The 7,025-nt window shown below is 42.5% G+C and overlaps 1 pseudogene; it reads left to right on the top strand.

Annotated features, from left to right (window-relative positions):
• LOC104750072 overlaps window positions 1-7,025 on the top strand; it is a 20,069-nt pseudogene that overhangs the window by 9,754 nt on the left and 3,290 nt on the right.

Raw genomic sequence — 7,025 nt, 5'->3', positions numbered from 1 at the left:
ATACCAATTGTTTCTTGGCTGTTCCCGTTCAATCGATATATAATCAAGCTGTTTGAACTGTTTGTTTGTCTTTCTTCCTTAATTGTATCCTAAGGTCAATTCGGTTGAGGAGCAAGTCAGAGCTTCAGCTGAGCACAAACTTGGAGTTGCTAACCAGAGTATAACCGCTGGCTTCTTTGACAATAACACAAGGTTACTCATGAGACATCCCTTTTATGCTTCAACAAGTTTCAACTACCAATTCTCTAAAAAATATTCTTACTTTGTAACAGTGCTGAAGATCGTAAGGAATATCTGGAATCCCTTTTGCGTGAATCAAAGAAAGAGGAGGATGCCCCAGTATTGGATGATGATGCCTTAAATGATCTTATAGCTCGAAGGTGACTGCTCTTTTTCATATCGTTTTTTTTTTCAGAATATATTACTTGTGCACATATTTTTATTTTATAACTGCCTATGCATACATGGTTGTTAAATTATCATGATAGTTTTGTTCCTTTGCATGTGCACTGTGATAAATCTAGCAATTCTATAAGATTACTGCCAACAGTTTGTAAAAAGTATTTGCACTTTCTAACTGTAAACAATTATCTGCTATCGTATCTTTACATAATATTTTCTATCTGCATAGCATCTACTAGTTTTCTTCAGGTGTGATGTGTTAATTATTCTTAAGTAAGATAACTTTTTTACATTTCCATGCATCTCGATTTTTTTTCTACTTTCTTGCAGATCTGACATGTTTGTTGTCTTTGTAGGGAGTCAGAGATTGATATCTTTGAGTCCATCGACAAGCAAAGGAAAGAAAATGAGATGGTATGCTTGTTCTTATTATAATTTCGGGTTATTTCGTTTTATGATGTTTATCTGAAAAAGCTATGGCCCTGCAGGAAACATGGAATACCTTGGTACATGAGCCAGGGTCTGATAGTTTTGACCATATAACACCTATACCCTCTCGGCTTGTTACTGAAGATGATTTAAAACTATTATATGAAACAATGAAACTCAATGATGTCCCGATGGTTGCAAAAGAATCAACTGTTGGCATGAAACGGAAGGATGGATCAATGGGAGGCCTGGATACTCACCAATATGGAAGAGGGAAACGAGCAAGAGAGGTTTGTTGAGTTCTCTTCATAATATGATCCTGCATGTAGCATTTTTGCGTATAACCATAAAATGACAAATGTTGCAACTTCATTAGGTTCGATCTTATGAAGAGAAATTAACAGAGGAGGAGTTTGAGAAGTTGTGTCAGACTGAGCCACCTGATTCTCCCCAAGGCAAGGGCGAAGGAAGTGAAAAAAGCTTGGCGGATGATACATCAGTTATTCCACTTGAAACCTCTATTGACACACTACTCCCTACATCTCCGACACATGCAATAACTTTACAACCAATGGAACCTCTAAGGACACAGCCGCAGCCCCTGAAAGAAGAAACACAACCTATCAAACGGGGCCGTGGTAGGCCGAAGAGAACGGATAAAACCTTGACTCCGGTATCGGTATCAGCTGTAAGCAGGACACAGGCATCAGGGAATGCAATATCATTGGCAGTAACTGGTCCTGATTTTGGTAGTCCGGATAAACAGCTAGAAGCAGCTTCTAATTCTAGTTCTTCTCTGGCCCTGACATCGCCTGATTTATCTGCTCCTCCTGGATTTCAATCATTGCCAGCATCTCCTGCTCCTATGCCAGTAAGAGGTCGAGGTAGGGGAAGAAGCAGGGGGCGTGGAGCAGGAAGGGGAAGAAGAGGTGAAGGTGTATTGCATGGTTCCAACAGTTCTAGTACTCAGAGAACTGAAACCGCTGCATCTCTTGCAAGGGATCCAGAAGCCACAAACTCTACTCTTCCTCCTGCATCTGAGAATGTTTCTAGAGTCCCTAAACCTAGTGACGGAAGTACTTCGTATCCTGATCCAGTACCTCCTGTGCGTTCTGTAACTACTGCAGTCCAATCAGACAAAGCAGCAGATAGTAACCTAGATGCACCACCTGGGTTTGATTCAGGATCCCATGCTCAGACGCTAAATGTACTTGAGAATTCATTGGAAATAAAAGCAGCTTCTGTAAAGAAGAGGCCTTTGATGCAAGGTGTTAGCTCCCAGCATCCAGGACTTAATAAAAAGCCGCATGATTTGCCAGTCTCCACTAGCTCCACTTTGTCGGGTAAATAAATCAAACATCACTTTTTAGATTTCATATTCATGTAGGAGGTGTAGTTATAACTTGCATGAGGATGATGGAGAACATAATGCTGACGAGAATCTTATTGCCATATTATTTTGGCAGGTGCTGGCCCAATACAAAATCAGAGTGCTGTCTCTTCTGTTTGTGATGGATCCAAAAGTCCTTCTGTAGCCTCTGTTGAGGCTGTAAGAAATAAACATCCAGAGGGTCGAACATATACAGCTTTGCCAGGTGTGACAGCTGCACCTTCTGATGCTACTCTGCCAGTGAGTTCGCAACCTGGTGGTTCTACAGTTGAAGGTAATAAATCTTTGAAGCATCGTAATCTTGCTTATAACTTTCTGGTTCTAAATCTTTTCCGTGTTGTACATGTCATCTTTAGCTCAAGAAGCCAATGTTCCTTCTCTTCCTGCAGCCGTTCCTGCTAAGAGGCGAGGCCGCAATTTGCCAAGTAGAGGAGAAACTCCCAGACGCCAAGGAAAGAGGCGTGGCCAAGCTTTACCTGCTACTGATGGCTCTTCTGGTAGGAGTACAGGATTAACACCACAAATAGAGGTCAAGGTTGGTAATTCATCAGGCACCAAAGCTATATCGGCTGGAAATAAGTGTGATGCTGTTGCCAAAGAACAACCCCACTTAAGCCAGTCAGTTGCATCCAATATTCACTCTTCTTTTAGCTTGGGTCAGGAAAGTAGAAGAGACACCTCTGGTATTGGTGGTTCTACTAGGAAACAAACTGCTGATGTAACTGATGTTGCTCGTGTCATGAAAGAGATCTTTTCAGAGACTTCCCTATTAAAACATAAAGTTGGAGAGCCTTCTGCAACAACGAAAACAAATGCGCCTGACGCACAATCCCCAAGTGAGATGAATTTGCACAGAGTTGAAACCCACGAGGCAGAGAATGAAATCCAATCTGCGAAGCGAATGGAAGAGGATTCTTGTGGTGTTAAGACTCAAGAAGCTCCATATAACTTGAGCAAGGAAGAAAAAATTGTTTCAGATATTTCTCATCCTGTTCCTGGTAATCTGACAACTTCAGGTTCAGTTGCAAACAAGGATGGTGACATTGGATCGACTAAGGCTATTTCCGAGAATGACCTTGTCAAGATTCCGGGTGGTGAAGTAGATTCTTCTGTGATATCACTCACTTTGGGAAATGCTTTTGCTGCTAAGTCGTCTTTGGAAAAGTGCTCCACAGATCAGCTTGTGGAAGAAAAACTGTCTCAAGATACTGTTCATGGTGAAACATGCCGCGTGGGTGTAGACCTGTCCGAAGAAAAAACATCTTCAGTGAGTTATGTTCGATCTGAGCCTATTGCATCTGCGTCGACAACTGCGGAACCTCTACCAACTGAAAAGTTGGAAACAAACATTTCTTTTCAAGTGGAAGGTGAAAGAAGAGAAGACGAGGATGGTGAAAGAAGAGAAGCTATCCTCCTAAGTCCGGAGGAAAAAAAGAATGTTAACTCCAACATTGAGACACATTCTGAGGACCGTCAAGACAGCAGAACAGATGAAGTTCCTCATGTTGATGGAGAATCTGTTGAAATTGCAAATCAGACGGTGAAAGAAGATGAGGCAGCAAATTCTGTTGAAGTTCAATCGTCTATGCTGGAGACTGATGAATTGCCTAATGTCGGACAAAAGGGTCACAGTAACATTGACATGCAGACATTGGTTTTAGCTACACGTAAAGAGAACTCTATGTCCCTTGACGATACAGATAATGATCCTATATCTAAATCTGCTGATACAGAACAAGATCCTGAAGAATCTGTTTCGGTCCAAGGTGTTGATAGGCCTAAACTTGGTACTGCTGACACACAGATGGAGGATACCGATGATGCCAAAATTCTAGTGGGCTGTTCAGTTGAGAATGAGGAGAAAGAGAAAACTCTTCAATTCCATATGCCCAGTGGTGATGCTGTTAGCCATACCCCTTCTGAGAAGATAAAAGATAGTGAAGGAGATGATTTACATGGAAAGTCTCTAGTTTCCTGTCCAGCAATGGAAGCGATGGAACATAAGGGGCTTGAATCAGAGACACATGCTCATACAGAATCAAGTGGTATTGATAGGGAAAATGAAATATCAGAATGTATGTCTGATGGCGAAAAAATGAATATTTCATCTGAGCAGGTCCCAGATGCATCACATGATTTAAAAGTACCACAGGATCCAACAGATATTCCCCTAGTTGGTGAGACAGACCCTGAACACATGCAAGATAATGCGGATGTACCTGCATCACCTCACAGAGCAGCGCCAAACATTGTGGTTTCCCAGTCTGAAGGAAAACAGTCTCCAAGTATCTTACCGGACGATGTGGCAAGACAACTAGAAAGTATGTCTAGTGACGAAAAAATGAATATTTCATCTGAGCAGGTCCCAGATGCATCACATGATTTAAAAGTACCACAGGATCCAACAGATATTCCCCTAGTTGGTGAGACAGACCCTGAACACATGCAAGATAATGCGGATGTACCTGCATCACCTCACAGAGCAGCGCCAAACATTGTGGTTTCCCAGTCTGAAGGAAAACAGTCTCCAAGTATCTTACCGGACGATGTGGCAAGACAACTAGAAAGTATGTCTAGTGACGAAAAAATGAATATTTCATCTGAGCAGGTTCCAGATGCATCACATGATTTAAAAATACCACAGGTTCCAACAGATATTCCCCTAGTTGGTGAGACAGACCCTGAACACTTGCAAGAAAATGCGGATGTACCTGCATCACCGCACAGAGCAGCACTAAACATTGTGGTTTCCCAGTCTGAAGGAAAACAGTCTCCAAGTATCTTACCGGACGACGTGGCAGGACAACTAGAAAGTATGTCTAATGATGAAAAAATGAATATTTCATCTGAGAAAGTCCCAGATGTGTCACATGGTTTAAAAGTGTCCCAGGATCAAACAGACGTTCCCCTAGTTGTTGAGAAAGTCCCTGAAAATTTGCAAGTGAACGAGGATGTGTCCCAGTCTGAGGAAATTCAGTCTCCAAGTATCTTGCCTGACGAGATACCAGGACAACCAGACGATGGCAACTGTGAGCAAGTGGATACCATGCAGAACAGTACCTATATTGATGTTGGCATAATTTCAAGTAAGACGTGTGAGCCTTCGTCTTCTATCCAGTCTGAGGATGAGAACAGAAATAGCTTATCACAGTGTGAACCGGCAGAAGTAGTTGAACAAAGGGATTTAAGGGATCAAACTTGCACAGGGTCTGTGGAATCTCAGGTAGAGATAACCGCTGCTATGCTTGAAAATAAATCAGCTAATATCCAGCCCCTGCAATCCATTTTGGTTGATCAAATGGATACAGAAGAATCCAAAGATCCTTGTGTCGCTAATATTTGCAACGCTAATTTAAGTGTTGATGCGTCTTTACAGCAATTAGCTGATATCCACGCCGAGCCATCCATTTTGCTTGATCAAATGGATACTGATGAATCCAAAGATCCTTGTGACAGTAATATTTGCAACACTGATATTAGTGCTGATGTGTCTTTACATCAGTCAGCTGATATCCAGCCCGGGCCATCTACTTTGGTTGATCAAATGGATACTGAAGAATTCAACGACCCTGATGCCAATCATATTTGCAACACTGAGAGACGTGCTGATGTTTCTTTAGACCAGTTAGCTGATATCGAGCGCTCATCATCTGATACAGTTGTGCAAAAGGACATTGAGGATCAAGATCAAGTTGAAGCTGCTGGATGTGAGTTAGTTGCTGTCTCGACCTTAACAGAACCTCAAATTCCATTACCACCATCCACAGAGCCAGTGGTTGCTGAAGGTACAGAATCCCCTTCTTTCCTTCCAATGACGGCGGAAGAAAATGCCGAGAGGCAAGTAGCTGATATCGAGCACTCATCGCCTCCTACAGTTCTGGAAAAGAACATTGTGACACAAGATGAAGGTCAAGTTGAAACTGCTGTATCTGAATTAGGTGATGTCTCTACTGAATGTTCGACAGAACCTCAAGTTCAATTACCGCCATCTGCAGAGCCAGTGATTGCCGAGTGTACAGAACATTCTTCGTCCCTCCCAATGATGGAGGAAGAGAATGCTGATAGCCAATTAGCTGATATCAAGCCCTCGTTGTCTCCTACAACTGTGGAAAAGAATAGTGAGGATCACGTTCAAGTTGAAACTGCTGGTTGTGAGTTAGTTGATGTCTCTACCGGATGTTTATCAGAACCTCAAGTTCCTTTACCGTCATTCGCAGAGCCAAAGGGAGATATGCACACTCACTTGGACGAAACAAAGAAATCTGAAATCGTGGTTGCCGAAGGTACAGGATTCCCTTCAGCTCTCCCAATGACGGAGGAAGAAATTGCCGAGCGCCATTTAGTTGATATCATGCCCTCATCGTCTCCTATGGTTGTGGAAGAGGATCAAGTTGAAACTGATGGATGTGGGTTAGTTGATGTCTCTACTGGATCTTCGGCACAACCTCAAGTTCAATTACCGCCATTCACAGAGCTAGTGGAAGGTACACGCGATCATTTAGAGGAATCTGAAACTGTGGTTACTGAGAGCCAATTAGCTGATATAGGGCCATCATCCTCTCTTACAGTTGTGCATAAGAACATTGAGGATCAAGATCAAGTTGAAACTGCTGGATGTGAGTTAGTTGAAGGTTCAGAACCTCAAATTCAATTAGAGTCATCCGCAGAGCCAGAGGAAGGCATGCACGTTCAGTTAGAGGCAGAAAATACACCTGAAACCTCAGAGCTAGTGGAAGGTACACGCGATCATTTAGAGGCAACAACGGAATCTGAAACTGTGGTTACTGAGAGCCAATTAGCTGAT

Source organism: Camelina sativa, chromosome 16 (genome assembly GCF_000633955.1).
Source record: "Camelina sativa cultivar DH55 chromosome 16, Cs, whole genome shotgun sequence".
Lineage (NCBI taxonomy): Eukaryota > Viridiplantae > Streptophyta > Magnoliopsida > Brassicales > Brassicaceae > Camelina > Camelina sativa.
This window is presented reverse-complemented; position numbering and strand designations above follow the sequence as displayed.